Consider the following 19,535-nt stretch of genomic DNA (forward strand, 5'->3'; position numbering starts at 1 on the left):
TGCTGCTTAAGTTAGATAATTTTGTTGTACTTATGTATGAAGGACCTAGCATGGACAATAAGGATATCCGTTGGAGCAGGATCAAGCATGGATAAGAAGGTGCACGCGTGGGAAAGAACAATGGAGCTTCCACTGGTGTTTTTCGCACTTTGAAGCCACCATAAGGAGAGCATGAAGGCTTGGACGAAATATTCAAGATGCCACTTTATAAATTTCATACATAGGCTATTATAGGTGCCGCGCCACCTTATATTTTGGGCCAGACCCATGTAATTTCGAAATACCATATTATAGGCTATTTAGAGTTTCTATGTGTGGGGAAACTGAGTTAGGGTCGGTTTCGGACCCCTCCTCCAAGGTCTCACGGAATTTCTCCTCTATCCCCCCATATATACAACCCTTAGGGTGCCGTTTAGACTAGGGTTTTTTTGAGATTACAAGTTTGCCATAGCTGCAACTTTGCGTTCTTCGTTTGTGTTCCACGACCACATAAAGGCGTCACAGAACCCCACTTTCATCAATAAAGCTTTCCTCTTATATTCGCAATATCCAGATTGCAATGTTAGTTTCTGGCTTGTTCTTCGTTTGCACGCAGGAAACAGACCCTCGTGGTCAGGTTGATCGTGCTCCGGTATGGTCAATAACCTCTAGGAGTTGGTTTAGCGATTGCTAAGGCGCGACGTCCTCACAAATTCGTAGTTGGACCGTCAAAGTCTACACCACCAAAAACGATAATCACCATCTCATCGAAAGACAAGGACATCTTTGTCTCTATCAAGTGGTATCAGATTTCCAGGTTGCTCGGTGAGAGTTTACTAGTTTTTTGTAGTTAGATCACATTTGTTCTTCATATCTGTAGTCCACGGAAAAGCCACAAAAAATTAGGGTTAGATCATCATATCCGGACCAATCTGAGCCTTTGCAAAGTCCTTTCAGTATTTTGCTTTGTTGAAATTGTGGTTACATTGTCATGTCAAGTTGCTAGTCTTAGCGTCTTGTCCTTTAGAGTTCCGAGATCTATTCACAGGTTATCACGCCGCCACCGCGCAATCTTTCATCGCTGCCATATACCACCACCATGCTACCATCATCGTTGATGTTATTGGGAATGTTGCATGGGAAACAAAAATTTAGCTACGCACACATAAGATCTATCCATGGTGATGATCATCTACGAGAGGAGAGATCGGATCCACATACCCTTGTAGATCACTAAGCGGGAAGCGTTAAGAAACGCGGTTGATGTAGTCGAACGTATTCACGATCCAAATCGCAAGCCGCCCCGCGATCCAATCACAATCTAGCGCCGAACGGACGACACCTCCATGTTCAACACACGTACAGCTCGATGATGATATCCGCCTTCTTGATCCAGCAAGAGTGACGAAGAGGTAGCTGAATTCTCCGGCAACATGACAGTGTGATGGTGATGATGGTGGAGCTACTCTGGCAGGGCTTCGTTGTGCCGTACCGAAATACGTACGTGATGGGGAACGTTGCATCGGAAACAAAAAATTTCCTACGCACACGAAAACCTATCATGGTGATGTTAATCTACGAGAGGGAGACCGGATCCACATACCCTCGTAGATCTCTAAGCGGGAAGCGTTAAGAAACGCGGTTGATGTAGTGGTACAGCTTGGTGATTAAAATCACCGTCATCCCACGATCCGTTCTAGCGCCGAACGGACGGCACCTCCGCGTTCAGCACATGTACAGCTCGATGACGATCTCCGCCTTCTTGATCCAGCAAGAGAGACGGGGAAGTAGATGAGTTCTCCGGCAGCATGACGACGCGCCGGTGATGGTGATGATCTATTCCTGCACGGCTCCGCCCGAGCTCTGCAGAAAATCGATCTAGACGAAGAACTACGAAGTAGAGGTTTGAGTTGCACGTGGCAAAGTTGTGTATCAAAAACCCTAAAACCTCTAGTATATATACGAGGAGGGGAGGAGCTAGAATTGGGGCTCAAGAGATCCCCAAGGGCGCCGGCTTAAAGGAGGAGGAGGACTCTAACTCCAATTCGGTTTGGGGAAGGAGGAGTCCTCCTCTTCCTTCCCACCTCCCTCTCTTTTTTGTCTTTTCTTTTGGTTTTCTTTTCCTAGCGCCATAGCCCACTTGGGCTGGCCTCACCAGCCCACTAAGGGCTGGTGCGCCACCCTTTGACTATTGGGCTCACTCCCGGGTGGGTGGGCCCCTCCCGGTGAAAACCCGGAACCATTCGTCACTCTCGGTACAGTGCCAGTAATGCTCGAAATCTTTCCGGAGACCAAATGAAACCATCCTATATATCAATTTTCATTTCCGGACCATTCTGGAAACCCTCGTGACATCTGTGATCTCATACGGGACTCCGAACAACCTTCGGTCACCAACACCTATAACTCAACTATACCAAAACGTCACCGAACCTTAAGCGTGTAGACCCTGCAGTTCGAGAACTATGCAGACATGACCTGAGACACTCCTCGGTCAATATCCAATAGCGGGATCTGGATGTACATATTGGATCCTACATATTCTACGAAGATCTTATCGGTTGAACCTTTGTGCCAAGGATTCATATAATCCAGTATAACATTCCCTTTGTCCTTCGGTATATTACTTGCCCGAGATTTGATCGTCGGTATCCCTATACGTATTTCAATCTCGTTACCGGCAAGTCTCTTTCCTCGTTTCGTAATACAAGATCCCGTGACTAACACTTGAGTCACATTGCTTGCAAGGCTTGTGTGTGATGTTGTATTACCGAGTGGGCCCCGAGATACCTCTCCGTCACACGGAGTGACAAATCCCGGTCTTGATCCATGCTAACTCAAGGACACCTTCGGAGATACCTGTAGAGCACCTTTATAGTCACCCAGTAACGTTGTGACATTTGATACACACCAGTTATTCCTCCGATGTCAGTGAGTTACATGATCTCATGGTCATAGGAATGAATACTTGACACGCAGAAAACAATAGCAATAAAATGACACGATCACATGCTACGTTCATAGTTTGGGTCTTGTCCATCACATCATTCTCCTAATGATGTGATCCACTTATCAAGTGACAACATTTGCATATGGTGAGAAAACCTTAACCATCTTTGATCAACTGGCTAGTCTATTAGAGGCTTACTAGGGACATTGTTTTGTCTATATATCCAAACATGTATCTATGCTTTCATTCAATACAATTATAGCATGGATAATAAACGATTATCTTGAAACAAGAAATATAATAATAACTATTTTATCATTGCCTCTAGGGCATATTTCCAACAATCTCCCACTTGCACTAGTGTCAACAATCTAGTCTCACATCGCTATGCGATTTACATTGGAATGAATCTAACACCCATACAGTTCTGGTGTTGATCATGCTTCACTCGTGGAAGAGGTTTAGTTAGCGGATCTGCAACATTCAGATCCGTGTGCACTTTCCATATATTTACGTCCTCTCCTTCGACGTAGTCGCAGATGAGGTTGAAGCATCGTTTGATGTGTCTGGTCTTCTTGTGAAACCTTGGTTCCTTTGCTAAAGCAATGGCACCAGTGTTGTCACAAAACAGAGTTATCGGATTTAGTGCGCTCGGCACAACTCCAAGATCCGTCATGAACTGCTTCATCCAGACACCCTCCTTAGGTGCCTCCGAGGCAGCCATGTACTCTGCTTCACATGTAGAATCTGCTACGACGCTTTGCTTGGAACTGCACCAGCTTACCGCACCCCCATTAAGAATAAATACGTATCCGGTTTGAGACTTAGAGTCATCCAGATCAGTATCAAAGCTTGCATCGACGTAACCCTTTACGACGAGCTCTTCGTCACCTCCATAAACGAGAAGCATTTCCTTAGTCCTTTATAGGTACTTCAGAATATTTTTGACCGCCGTCTAGTGATCGACTCCTGGATTACTTTGAAACCTGCCTGCCATACTTATGGCCAGGCTGACGTCCGGTCTTGTGCACATCATTGCATACATGATAAACCCTATGGCTGAAGCATAGGGTACAATACTCATCTTTTCACTATCTTCCGCAGATACTCGACACTGAGTCTTACTCAACTTTATACCTTGTAACACTGGCAAGAACCCCTTCTTGGACTGCTCCATTTCGAACTTCTTCAAAACTTTATCAAGGTATGTGCTTTGTGAAAGTGCTATTAGGCGCCTCGATCTATCCCTATAGATCTTAATGCCTAATATGTAAGCAGCTTCTCCTAGGTCTTTCATTGAAAAACATTTGTTCAAGTAATCTTGTATGCTCTCTAAAAACCTCACATTGTTTCCAATCAGCAATATGTCATCCACATATAATATTAGAAACGCTACAGAGCTCCCACTCACTTTCTTGTAAATACAAGATTCACCAACAACTTGTATAAACCCAAATGCTTTGATCACCTCATCAAAGCGCTTATTCCAACTCCGAGATGCTTGCACCAGTCCATAAATGGATCGCTGGAGCTTGCATGCTTTGTTAGCATTCTTTGGATCGAAAAAACCTTCGGGTTGCATCATATACAACTCTTCCTTAAGAAAACCATTAAGGAACGCCGTTTTTTACATCCATCTTCCATATTTCATAATCGAAAAATGCAGCTTGCTAACATGATTCGGACGGACTTAAGCATCGCTACGGGTGAGAACGTCTCATCATAGTCAACTCCTTGAACTTGTGAAAAATCCTTTGCCACAAGTCGAGCTTTATAAACGGTCACATTACCGTCCGCGCCCGTCTTCTTCTTAAAGATCCATTTGTTCTGAATAGCCTTGCAACCTTCAGGTAATTCTTCCAAAATCCACACTTTGTTTTCATACAAAGATCCTATCTCGGACTTCATGGCCTCTAACCATTTGTTGAAATCCGGGCCCACCATTGCTTCTTCATAATTTACAGGTTCATTGTTGTCTAGCAACATTATAGATAAGACAGGATTACCGTACCACTCAGGAACAGTACGTGATCTTGTCGACCTACGAGGTCCGATAGTAACTTGATCCGAAGCTTCATGATCATCATCATTAGCTTCCTCCTCAACCGGTGTTGCCTCGACAGAGATTTCTCTCTGCCCTGCCCCACCATCTAGAGGGAGCAGAGGTTCCACAACCTCATCAAGTTCTATCTTCCTCCCACTCAATTCTTTCGAGAGAAACTCCTTCTCAAGAAAAGCTCCATTCTTAGCAACAAACACTTTTCCGTCGGATCTGAGATAGAAGGTGTACCCAAATGTTTCTTTTGGGTAACCTATGAAGACACACTTTTCCGCTTTGGGTTCCAGCTTTTCAGGCTGAAGATTTTTGACATAAGCATGGCATCCCCAAACTTTAAGAAACGACAACTTTGGCCTCTTGCCATGCCATAGCTCATATGTTGTCGTCTCAACGGATTTTGATGGTGCCCTATTTAAAGTGAATGCATCTGTATTTAATGCATAACCCCAAAACGATAACGACAAATCTATAAGAGACACCATAGATCGCACCATATCTAACAAAGTACGATTACGACGTTCGGACACACCATTACGCTGTGGTGTTCCAGGCGGTATCAACTGTGAAACGATTCCACATTGTCTTAAGTGAGCACCAAATTCAAATCTCACATATTCACCCCCTCGATCAGATCGTAGGAACTTGATCTTCTTGTTACGATGATTTTCAACTTCACTCTGAAATTGCTTGAACTTTTCAGACGTTTCAGACTTGTGCTTCATCAAGTAGATATATCCATCCCTACTCAAATCATCAGTGAAGGTGAGAAAATAACGATATCCTCCATGCTCCTGTTGGAATTATGCCCTAGAGGCAATAATAAATATAGTTTATTATCCATGCTATAATTGTATTGAATGAAGACTCATTTACATGTGTGGATACATAGACAAAACACCGTCCCTAGCAAGCCTCTAGTTGGCTAGCCAGTTGATCAAAGATAGTCGGTGTCTTTTGATTATGAACAAGGTGTTCTTGCTTGATAACTGGATCACGTCATTAGGAGAATCACGTGATGGACTAGACCCAAACTAATAGACGTAGCATGTTGATCGTGTCATTTTGTTGCTACTGTTTTCTGCGTGTCAAGTATTTATTCCTATGACCATGAGATCATATAACTCACTGACACCAGAGGAATGCTTTGTGTGTATCAAACGTCGCAACGTAACTGGGTGACTATAAAGATGCTCTACAGGTATCTCCGAAGGTGTTAGTTGAGTTAGTATGGATCAAGACTGGGATTTGTCACTCCGTGTGACGGAGAGGTATCTCGGGGCCCACTCGGTAATACAACTTCACACACAAGCCTTGCAAGCAATGTAACTTAGTGTAAGTTGCGGGATCTTGTATTACGGAACGAGTAAAGAGACTTGCCGGTAAACGAGATTGAAATAGGTATACGGATACTGACGATCGAATCTCGGGCAAGTAACATACCGAAGGACAAAGGGAATGACATACGGGATTATATGAATCCTTGGCACTTAGGTTCAAACGATAAGATCTTCGTATAATATGTAGGATACAATATGGGCATCCAGGTCCCGCTATTGGATATTGACCGAGGAGTCTCTCGGGTCATGTCTACATAGTTCTCGGACCCGCAGGGTGTGCATACTTAAGGTTCGACGTTGTTTTATGCGTATTTGAGTTATATGGTTGGTTACCGAATGTTGTTTGGAGTCCCGGATGAGATCACGGACGTCACGAGGGTTTCCGGAATAGTCCGGAAACGAATATTGATATATAGGATGACCTCATTTGATTACCGGAAGGTTTTCGGAGTTACCGGGAATGTACCGGGAATGACGAATGGGTTCCGGGAGTTCACTGGGGGGGGCAACCCACCTCGGGGAAGCCCATAGGCCATAAGGGTGGCGCACCAGCCCTTAGTGGGCTGGTGGGACAGCCCAAAAGGGCCCAATGCGCCATACAAAGGAAAATCAAAGAGAAAGAAAAAAAAGGGAGGTGGGAAGGAAGGGAAGGACTCCCACCCACCAAACCAAGTCCAACTCGGTTTGGGGGGGGAGCCTTCCCCCCTTGGACTCGGCCGACCCCCTTGGGGCTCCTTGAGCCCCAAGGCAAGGTCCCCTCCCTCCCACCTACATATACGGAGGTATTGGGGCTGATTTGAGACGACTTTTCCACGGCAGCCCGACCACATACCTCCACGGTTTTTCCTCTAGATCGCGTTTCAGCGGAGCTCGGGCGGAGCCCTGCTGAGACAAGGTCATCACCAACCTCCGGAGCGCCGTCACGCTGCCGGAGAACTCTTCTACCTCTCCGTCTCTCTTGCTGGATCAAGAAGGCCGAGATCATCGTCGAGCTGTACGTGTGTTGAACGCGGAGGTGCCGTCCGTTCGGTACTAGATCGTGGGACTGATCGCGAGATTGTTCGCGGGGCGGATTGAGGGACGTGAGGACGTTCCACTACATCAACCGCGTTCACTAATGCTTCTGCTGTACGATCTACAAGGGTACGTAGATCACTCATCCCCTCTCGTAGATGGGCATCACCATGATAGGTCTTCGTGCGCGTAGGAAAATTTTTGTTTCCCATGCGACGTTCCCCAATAGTGGCATCATGAGCAAGGTTCATGCGTAGATGTCTTCTCGAGTAGAACACAAAAGTTTTAGTGGGCGGTGATGTGTGTTTTGTTGCCCTCCTTAGTCTTTTCTTCATTCCGCGGTATTGTTGGATTGAAGCGGCTTGGACCAACATTACTCGTACGCTTACGAGAGACTGGTTTCATCGCTACAAGTAACCCCGTTGCTCAAAGATGACTGGCCAGTGTCGGTTTCTCCAACTTTAGTTGAATCGGATTTGACCGAGGAGGTCCTTGGATTAGGTTAAATAGCAACTCATATATCTCCGTTGTGGTGTTTGCGTAAGTAAGATGCGATCCTACTAGATACCCATGGTCACCACGTAAAACATGCAACAACAAAATTAGAGGACGTCTAACTTGTTTTTGCAGGGTATGATTGTGATGTGATATGGCCAATGATGTGATGTGATATATTGGATGTATGAGATGATCATGTTGTAATAGAAATATCGACTTGCACGTCGATGGTACGGCAACCGGCAGGAGCCATAGGGTTGTCTTTATACTAACGTGTGTGCTTGTAGATGCGTTTACTATTTTGCTAGGATGTAGCTTTAGTAGTAATAGCATGAGTAGCACGACAACCCCGATGGCAACGCGTTGATGGAGATCATGGTGTGGCGCCGGTGACAAGAAGATCGTGCCGGTGCTTTGGTGATGGAGATCAAGAAGCACGTGATGATGGCCATATCATGTCACTTATGAATTGCATGTGATGTTAATCCTTTTATGCACCTTATTTTGCTTAGAACGGCGGTAGCATCATGAGGTGATATCTCACTAAAATTTCAAGACAAAATTGTGTTCTCCCCGACTGTGCACCGTTGCTACAGTTCGTCGTTTCGAGACACCACATGATGATCGGGTGTGATAGACTCAACGTTCACATACAACGGGTGCAAAACAGTTGCGCACATGGAACACTCGGGTTAAGCTTGACGAGCCTAGCATGTGCAGACATGGCCTCGGAACAGATGAGACCGAAAGGTCGATCATGAATCATATAGATGATATGATTAGCATAGGGATTCTTACCACTGAAACTATACTCAACTCACGTGATGATCGGACTTGAGCTAGTGTAAGTTGATCATGAACCACTCAAATGACTAGAGAGATGTACTTTTTGAGTGGGAGTTTAGCGAATAATTTGATTAAGTTAAACTCTAATTATCTTGAACATAGTCTAAGTCCACTTTGAATATATTTGTGTTGTAGATCATGGCTCACGCGACAGTCATCCTGAATTTTAATACGTTCCTAGAGAAAGCTAAGTTGAAAGATGATGGAAGCAACTTTGTAGACTGGGCTCGTAATCTTAAGCTAATCTTACAAGCTGGGAAGAAGGATTATGTCCTTAATGCTGCGCTAGGAGATGAACCACCCGCTACGGCTGATCAGGATGTTAAGAACGCTTGGTTAGCACGTAAGGAGGACTACTCAATAGTTCAATGTGCAGTCTTGTATGGCTTAGAACCGGGACTTCAACGTCGCTTTGAGCGTCATGGAGCATTTGAGATGTTCCAGGAGTTGAAGTTTATCTTTCAGAAGAATGCCCGGATCGAGAGGTATGAGACCTCCGATAAATTCTATGCTTGCAAGATGGAGGAAAACTCGTCTGTCAGTGAACATGTGCTCAAAATGTCTGGGTACTCAAACCATCTAGCTGAGCTGGGGATTGAACTCCCGCAAGAAGCTATCACTGACAGAATCCTTCAATCACTGCCGCCAAGCTATAAAGGCTTTGTGTTGAACTACAACATGCAAGGGATGAACAAGTCTCCCGGCGAGTTGTTTGCGATGCTGAAAGTCGCAAAGTCTGAACTCCGTAAAGAGCATCAAGTGTTGATGGTGAATAAGACCACTAGTTTCAAGAGAAACGGCAAAGGCAAGAAGGGCAATTCAAAGAAGAGCGGCAAGCCTGTTGCCAATCCGATGAAGAAACCCAAAGCTGGACCTAAGCCTGAAACAGAGTGTTACTATTGCAAACGTATGGGTCACTGGAAGCGCAATTGCCCCAAGTATCTGCCAGATAAGAAGGCGGCCAAAGAAAAATCAGGTATATTTGATATACATGTTATTGATGTGTACTTAACCGGCTCTCGTAGTAGTGCCTGGGTATTCGATACCGGTTCTGTTGCTCATATTTGCAACTCGAAAGAGGAACTGCGAATAGACGAAGGCTGGCAAAAGATGAAGTGACGATGCGCGTAGGAAATGGTTCCAAGGTTGATGCAATCGCCGTCGGCACAGTGTCACTTCAGTTACCGCCAGGATTAGTGTTGAACTTAAATCATTGTTATTTAGTGCCTGCGTTGAGCATGAACATTATATCTGGATCTTGTTTATTGCGAGACGGTTACTCTTTTAAGTCAGAGAATAATGGTTGTTCTATTTCTATGAGTAACATCTTTTATGGTCATGCACCGAATGTGAGAGGATTGTTCATATTGAATCTTGATAACGATACACATGTACATAACATTGAGACCAAAAGAGTTGGAGTTAACAATGATAGCGCCATATTTTTGTGGCACTGCCGCTTAGGTCATATTGGTGTAAAGCGCATGAAGAAACTCCATGCTGATGGACTTTTGGAGTCACTTGACTTTGATTCACTTGACACGTGCGAACCATGCCTCATGGGCAAGATGACTAAAACTCCGTTCTCCGGAACAATGGAGCGTGCAAGTGACTTGTTGGAAATCATACATACCGATGTGTGTGGTCCGATGAGCGTAGAGGCACGCGGCGGATATCGTTATTTTCTCACCTTCACTGACGATTTGAGTAGATACGGTTATGTCTACTTGATGAAGCACAAGTCGGAAACATTTGAAAAGTTCAAGAAATTTCAGAGTGAAGTGGAAAATCATCGTAACAAGAAGATCAAGTTCCTACGGTCTGATCGTGGGGGTGAATATCTGAGTTTCGAGTTTGGTGCTCACTTAAGACAATGTGGAATTGTTTCACAGTTAACACCGCCTGGAACACCATAGCGTAATGGTGTGTCCGAACGTCGTAATCATACTCTATTAGAGATGGTGCGATCTATGATGTCTCTTACTGATTTGTCGTTATCATTTTGGGGTTATGCATTAGAAACAGCTGCATTCACTTTAAATAGGGCACCATCAAAATCCGTTGAGACGACACCATACGAACTGTGGTATGGCAAAAGGCCAAAGTTGTCGTTTCTTAAAGTTTGGGGATGTGATGCTTATGTCAAAAGGCTTCAGCCTGAAAAGCTGGAACCCAAAGCGGAAAAGTGCGTCTTCATAGGTTACCCAAAAGAGACAGTTGGGTACACCTTCTATCTCAAATCCGAGGGCAAAGTGTTTGTTGCTAAAAACGGAGCTTTTCTCGAGAAGGAGTTTCTCTCGAGAGAATTGAGTGGGAGGAAGATAGAACTTGACGAGGTTATCGAACCTCTCATCCCTCTGGATGGTGGCGCAGGGCAAGGGGAAACCTCTGTCGTTGCGACGCCGGTTGAGGAGGAAGTTAGTGATGATGATCATGAAACTCCAGTTCAAGTTTCTGTCGAACCACGCAGGTCGACGAGACCACGTGCTGCTCCAGAGTGGTACGGTAATCCCGTCTTATCAATCATGTTGTTAGACAACAATGAACCTACAAATTATGAAGAAGCAATGGTGGGCCCAGATTCCAACAAATGGCTAGTGGCCATGAAATCCGAGATAGGATCCATGTATGAGAACAAAGTATGGACTTTGGAGGTACTACCTGAGGGCCGCAAGGCCATTCAGAACAAATGGATCTTTAAGAGGAAGACAGACGCTGACGGCAATGTGACCGTTTATAAAGCTCGACCTGTGGCAAAGGGTTTTTCACAAGTTCAAGGAGTTGACTACGATGAGAATTTCTCACCCGTAGCGATGCTTAAGTCCGTCAGAATCATGTTAGCAATAGTTGCATTTTTCGATTATGAAATCTGGCAGATGGATGTCAAAACGGCGTTCCTTAACGGTTTCCTTAAGGAAGAATTGTATATGATACAACCCGAAGGTTTTGTCGATCCTAAGAATGCTAACAAGGTGTGCAAGCTCCAGCGATCCATTTATGGACTGGTGCAAGCATCTCGGAGTTGGAACAAATGCTTTGATGAAGTGATCAAAGCATTTGGGTTTATACAAGTGGTTGGAGAATCTTGTATTTACAAGAAAGTGAGTGGGAGCTCTGTGGCGTTTCTAATATTATATGTGGATGACATATTACTGATTGGAAACAACGTAGAGTTTTGGAGAGCATAAAGGGTTACTTGAATAAAAGTTTCTCTATGAAGGACCTAGGAGAAGCTGCTTACATTCTAGGCATTAAGATCTATAGGGATAGATCAAAACGCCTGATAGGACTTTCACAAAGCACATACCTTGATAAAGTTTTGAAGAGGTTCAAAATGGAACAGTCCAAGAAAGGGTTCTTGCCAGTTCTACAAGGTACGAGATTGAGTAAGACTCAGTGCCCAGCAACTGATGAAGATAGAGAGCATATGCGCTCCGTCCCCTATGCTTCAGCCATAGGTTCTATCATGTATGCGATGCTGTGCACTAGACCGGATGTTAGCCTGGCCATAAGTATGGCAGGTAGGTTCCAGAGTAATCCAGGAGTGGATCACTGGACAGCGGTCAAGAATATCCTGAAGTACCTGAAAAGGACTAAGGAGATGTTTCTCGTGTATGGAGGTGACGAAGAGCTCATCGTAAAATGTTACGTCGATGCAAGCTTTGACACAGATCCGGACGACTCTAAGTTGCAAACCGGATACACATTTATTCTTAATGGGGTGCGGCAAGCTGGTGCAGTTCCAAGCAAAGCGTCGTAGCAGATTCTACATGTGAAGCGGAGTACATGGCTGCCTCGGAGGCTGCTAAGGAGGGTGTCTGGATGAAGCAGTTCATGACGGACCTTGGAGTGGTGCCAAGCGTGCTGAATCCAATAACCTTGTTCTGTGATAACACGGGTGCCATTGCCTTAGCAAAGGAACCACGGTTTCACAAGAAGACCAGACACATCAAACGACGCTTCAACCTCATCCGCGACTACGTCGAGGGAGAGGACGTAAATATATGCAAAGTGCACACGGATCTGAATGTAGCAGACTCGCTGACTAAACCTCTTCCACGGCCAAAGCATGATCAACTCCAGAACTATATGGGTGTTAGATTTATTACAATGTAATTCACATGATGATGTGAGGGCTAGATTATTGACTCTAGTGCAAGTGGGAGACTGTTGGAATTATGCCCTAGAGGCAATAATAAATATAGTTATTATTATAATTCCTGTATCAAGATAATCGTTTATTATCCATGCTATAATTGTATTGAATGAGGACTCCTTTACATGTGTGGATACATAGACAAAACACCGTCCCTAGCAAGCCTCTAGTTGGCTAGCCAGTTGATTAAAGATAGTCGGTGTCTTCTGATTATGAACAAGGTGTTGTTGCTTGATAACTGGATCACGTCATTAGGAGAATCACGTGACGGACTAGACCCAAACTAATAAACGTAGCATGTTGATCGTGTCATTTTGTTGCTACTGTTTTCTGCGTGTCAAGTATTTATTCCTATGACCATGAGATCATATAACTCACTGACACCGGAGGAATGCTTTGTGTGTATCAAACGTCGCAACGTAACTGGGTGACTATAAAGATGCTCTACAGGTATCTCCGAAGGTGTTAGTTGAGTTAGTATGGATAAAGACTGGGATTTGTCACTCCGTGTGACGGAGAGGTATCTCGGGGCCCACTCAGTAATACAACATCACACACAAGCCTTGCAAGCAATGTAACTTAGTGTAAGTTGCGGGATCTTGTATTACGGAACGAGTAAAGAGACTTGCCGGTAAACGAGATTGAAATAGGTATACGGATACTGACGATTGAATCTCGGGCAAGTAACATACCGAAGGACAAAGGGAATGACATACGGGATTATATGAATCCTTGGCACTGAGGTTCAAACGAAGATCTTCGTAGAATATGTAGGATCCAATATGGGCATCCAGGTCCCGCTATTGGATATTGACCGAGGAGTCTCTCGGGTCATGTCTACATAGTTCTCGAACCCGCAGGGTCTGCACACTTAAGGTTCGACGTTGTTTTATGCGTATTTGAGTTATATGGTTGGTTACCGAATGTTGTTCGGAGTCCCGGATGAGATCACGGACGTCACGAGGGTTTCCAGAATAGTCGGAAACGAAGATTGATATATAGGATGACCTCATTTGATTACCGGAAGGTTTTCGGAGTTACCGGGAATGTACCGGGAATGACGAATGGGTTCCGGGAGTTCACCGGGGGGGGCAACCCACCCCGGGGAAGCCCATAGGCCATAAGGGTGGCGCACCAGCCCTTAGTGGGCTGGTGGGACAGCCCAAAAGGGCCCTATGGGCCATACAAAGGAAAATCAAAGAGAAAGAAAAAAAAGGGAGGTGGGAAGGAAGGGAAGGACTCCCACCCACCAAACCAAGTCCAACTCGGTTTGGGGGGGGGAGCCTTCCCCCCTTGTACTCGGCCGACCCCCTTGGGGCTCCTTGAGCCCCAAGGCAAGGTCCCCTCCCTCCCACCTATATATACGGAGGTATTGGGGCTGATTTGAGACGACTTTTCCACGGCAGCCCGACCACATACCTCCACGGTTTTTCCTCTAGATCGCGTTTCTGCGGAGCTCGGGCGGAGCCCTGCTGAGACAAGGTCATCACCAACCTCCGGAGCACCGTCACGCTGCCGGAGAAATCTTCTACCTCTCCGTCTCTCTTGCTGGATCAAGAAGGCCGAGATCATCGTCGAGCTGTACGTGTGTTGAACGCGGAGGTGCCGTCCGTTCGGTACTAGATCGTGGGACTGATCGCGGGATTGTTCGTGGGGCGGATCGAGGGACGTGAGGACGTTCCACTACATCAACCGCGTTCACTAACGCTTCTGCTGTACGATCTACAAGGGTACGTAGATCACTCATCCCCTCTCGTAGATGGGCATCACCATGATAGGTCTTCGTGCGCGTAGGAAAATTTTTGTTTCCCATGCGACGTTCCCCAATAGCGCCTCCACACTCATTGGACCTCACACATCAGTATGTATGATCTCCAACAAGTCACTTGCACGCTCCATTGTTCCGGAGAACGGATTCTTAGTCATCTTGCCCATGAGGCTTGGTTCGCACGTGTCAAGTGATTCAAAATCAAGTGACTCCAAAAGCCCATCGGTATGGAGTTTCTTCATGCGCTTTACACCAATATGACCTAAGCGACAGTACCACAAAAACGTGGCGCTATCATTGTTAACTCTACATCTTTTGGTCTCAATGTTATGTATATGTGTGTCATCACAATCAAGATTCAATATGAACAAACCCCTCATATTGGGTGCATGACCATAAAAGATATTACTCATAAAAATAGAGCAACCATTATTCTCTGACTTAAATGAGTAACCGTCTCGCAATAAACAAGATCCAGATATAATGTTTATGCTTAACGCACGCACTAAATAACAATTATTTAAGTTCATAACTATTTCTGATGGTAACGAAAGTGTTATTGTGACGACGGCGATTGCATCAACCTTGGAACCATTTCCCACACACATCGTCACTTCATCCTTCAACAGCCTTCGTTTATTCCGCACTCCCTCTTTCGAGTTGCAAATATGAGCAACAGAACCGGTATTAAATACCAAGCACTACTATGAGAGTTAGTTAAGTACACGTCAATAACATGTATATCACATATACCTAGTTTGGCATTGGCCGCCTTTTTATCAGCCAAATACTTGGGGCAGTTGCGCTTGCAGTGACCCATCCCCTTGCAATAATAGCACTCTCTTTCCAGCTTAGGTCCAGCCTTGGGTTTCTTCGTCGGATTGGCAACAGTCTTGCCGCTCTTCTTGGAGTTACCCTTCTTGCCTTTGTCGTTTCTCTTGAAATCAGTGGTCTTATTGACCATCAACACTTGATGCTTTTTTCGGAGTTCTGACTCTGGGACTTTCAGCATCGCGAATAACTCGCCGGGTGACTTGTTCATCCCTTGCATGCTATAGTTCAATACAAAGCTCTTGTAGCTAGGTGGCAGTGATTGAAGAATTCTATCAGTGATAGCCTCTTGCGAGAGTTCAATCCCCAGCTCAGCTAGACGGTTTGAGTACCCAGACATTTTGAGCACATGTTCACTGACAGACGAATTCTCCTCCATCTTGCAAGCATATAATTTATCGGAGGTCTCATACCTCTCGATCCGGGTGTTCTTCTGAAAGATAAACTTCAACTCCTGGAACATCTCATATGCCCCATGACGTTCAAAGCGTCGTTGAAGTCCCGGTTCCAAGTCATACAAGACTGCACACTGAACTACTGAGTAGTCTTCCTTACGTGATTGCCAAGCGTTCAAAACATCTTGGTCAGACGTAGCGGGTGGTTTATCTCCTAGCGCAGCATCAAGGACATAATTCTTTTTCCCAGCTTGTAGGATAGGTTAAGATTATGAGCCCAGTCTACAAAGTTGCTACCATCATCTTTCATCTTAGTTTTCTCTAGGAACGTATTTAAATTCAGGGTCGCTACTGCGTAAGCCATTGATCTACAACATAAAATATTGTAAAGTGGACTTAGACTATGTTCAAGATAATTAGAGTTTAACTAATCAAATTACTAATAAACTCCCACTCAAATAGACATCCCTAAAGTTACTTGAGTGTGGCATGATCCAAATTCACTAACTCAAATCCGATCATCATGTGAGTTGAGCGTAGTTTCAATGGTAAACATCTCTATGCTAATCATATCAACTATACGATTCATGCTCGACCTTTTGGGCTCTTGTGTTCCGAGGCCATGTCTGCACATGCTAGGCTCGTCAAGTTTAACCCGAGTGTTCTGCGTGTGCAAATGTTTTGCACCCGTTGTATGTGAACGTTGAGTCTATCACACCCGATCATCACGTGGTGTCTCAAAACGATGAACTGTCGCAACGGTGCACAGTCAGGGAGAACACAATTTTTATCTTGAAATTTTAGTGAGGGATCACCTTATAATGCTACCGACGTTCTAAGCAATTTAAGGTGCATAAAAGGATTAGCATCACATGCAATTCGTAAGCGACATGATATGGCCCTGATCTTGTGCTTCTTGATCTCCAAGACCAAAGCAACGACATGATATTCATCGTCACCGGCGCCACACCATGATCTCCATCATCGTGCCGCCATCAAGGTTGTCGTGCTATCTATGCTATTACTACTAAAGCTACAACCTAGCAATATAGTAAACGCATATGCAAACACAAACGTTAGTTTAAAGACAACCCTATGGCTCCTGCCGGTTGCCGTAGCATCGACGTGCAAGTCGATATTAACTATTACAACATGATCATCTCATACATCCAATATATCACATCATGTCATTGGCCATATCACATCACAAGCATACCCTGCAAAAACAAGTTAGACGTCCTCTAATTTGTTGTTGGCACGTTTACGTGGCTGATATGGGTATCTAGTATGATCGCATCTTACTTACGCAAAACCACAACAGAGATGAGCAAATTTCTATTTAACCTATCTCCAAGGATCGCCTCGGTCAAATCCAATTCAACTAAAGTTGAAGAAACAGGCACCCGCCAGTCATCTTTATGCAACGAGTTGCATGTTAGTCGATGAAACCGGTCTCTCGTAAGCATACGAGTAGTGTTGGTCTGGGCCGCTTCAAACCAACAATACCGTCGAATCGAGAAAAGACTAAGGAGGGCAGCAAATCGAACATCAACGCCCACAAAAACTTTTGTGTTCTACTCGAGATTACATCTACGCATGAACCTAGCTCATGATGCCACTCATGAAGAACGTTGCATGGGGAAAAAAATCCTACGCACATGAAGACTTATCATGGTGATGTTCATCTACGAGAGGGAGATCGTATACAGATACCCTTGTAGATCTCTAAGCGGGAAGCGTTAAGAAACGCGGTTGATGTAGTGGTACAGCTTCGTGATTCAAATCACCGTCGTCCCACGATCCGTTCCGATCTAGCGCCGAATGGACGGCACCTCCGCGTTCAGCACGCGTACAGCTCGATGACGATCTCCGCCTTCTTGATCCATCAAGATATTGGGGGAAGTAGATGAGTTCTCCGGCAACGTGACGGCGCGCCCATGATGGTGATGATCTATTCCTGCAGGGCTCCGCCCGAGCTCCGCAGAAAATCGATCTAGAGGAAGAACTACGAAGTATAGGCTTGAGTTGCACGTGGCAAAGTTGTGTCTCAAAAACCCTAAAACCTCTAGTATATATAGGAGGAGGGGAGGGGCTAGCCTTGGGGCTTAAGAGAGCCCCAAGGGTGCCGACCGAAAGGAGGAGGAGGACTCCAACTCCAATTCGGTTTGGGGAAGGAGGAGTCCTCCTTTTCCTTCCCACCACCCTCTTTTTTTTCTTTTCTTTTGGTTTTCTTTTCCTAGTAACATATTGTGACAGCCTCGCTTATTAGGGATGATAGACTACTCATATCAATAAGGAATTCCTTCTTTTCCGGGAGCCCATTCGAACAGAACTCTCAGGTTAAGCGTGCTCAGCTTGGAGTAGTTCTAAGATGGGTGACCGACCGGGAAGTTGGTCCCGGGTGCGCATGAGTGAGGACAAAGTGCGCAGAAAAGACTAGTATTGATATGTGGGGCCACTCTAGATCTCGCCAGGAGTAACGACCGCCGACAGGTGTGTTCGGGGCGTTACACATATCCCACTTGGGCTGGCCTCTCACTCCCGGGTGGGTGGGCCCCTCCCGGTGAAAACCGGGAACCCATTCGTCACTCCCGGTATACTCCGATAATGCCCGAAATCTTTCCAGAGACCAAACGAAACCATCCTATATATTAATCTTCATTTCCGGACCATTCTGAAAACCCTCGTGACTTCCGTGATCTCATCCGGGCCTCCAAACAACCTTCGGTTACCAACATCCATAATTCAACTATACAGAAACGTCACCGTACCTTAAGTGTGCAGACCTTGCGGGTTCGAGAACTATGTACACATGACTGAGACACTCTGCGGTCAATATCCAATAGCGGGACCTGGATGTCCATATTGGATCCTACATATTCTACGAAGATCTTAATTGGTTGAACCTCTATGTCAAGGATCCAGTTAATCCCATATAACATTCCCTTTGTCCTTCGGTATCTTACTTGCCCGAGATTCGATCGCCGTTATCTCTATACCTATTTGAATCTCATCACCAACAAGTCTCTTTACTTGTTTTGTGATAAAAAATCCCGTGGCTAACTCTTTAGTCACAATGCTTGCAAGGCTTGTTGTGATGTTTGATACGTCTCCGTCGTATCTACTTTTCCGAACTCTTTTGCCCTTGTGTTGGACTCTAATTTGCATGATTTGAATGCAACTAACCCGGACTAACGCTTTTTTCAGCAGAATTGCCATGGTGTTGTTTTTGCGTAGAAATAAAAGTTCTCGGAATGACCTGAAAATTTACGGGGAATTTTTCTGGAATTAATGAAAAATAATGGCACAAGAATCAACCGGAGGGATGGAGCTGTGAGCCCACAAGCCCACCAGGCGAAGCCCCCTTGGCCGCGCCTAGCAGGCTTGTGGGGCCCACGTTGCACAACCGCCTCCAATCTCAGCTCTATTTAGTCCGTCTCACCCGGAAAAAAAATCAAGGAGAAGAGTTCATCGCGTTTTACGATATGGAGGCGCCGCCACCTCCTGTTCTTCATCTGGAGGGCAGATCTGGAGTCCGTTCTGGGCTCCCGAGAGGGGAGATCGTCGCCATCGTCATCATCAACCTTCCTTCATCGCCAATTCCATGATGCTCGTCACCGTTCGTGAGTAATCTCGTCGTAGGCTTGCTGGACGGTGATGGGTTGGATGAGATCTATCATGTAATCGAGTTAGTTTTGACAG

This window comes from Hordeum vulgare, chromosome 4H (genome assembly GCF_904849725.1).
Source record: "Hordeum vulgare subsp. vulgare chromosome 4H, MorexV3_pseudomolecules_assembly, whole genome shotgun sequence".
NCBI classification, from domain to species: Eukaryota; Viridiplantae; Streptophyta; class Magnoliopsida; order Poales; family Poaceae; genus Hordeum; species Hordeum vulgare.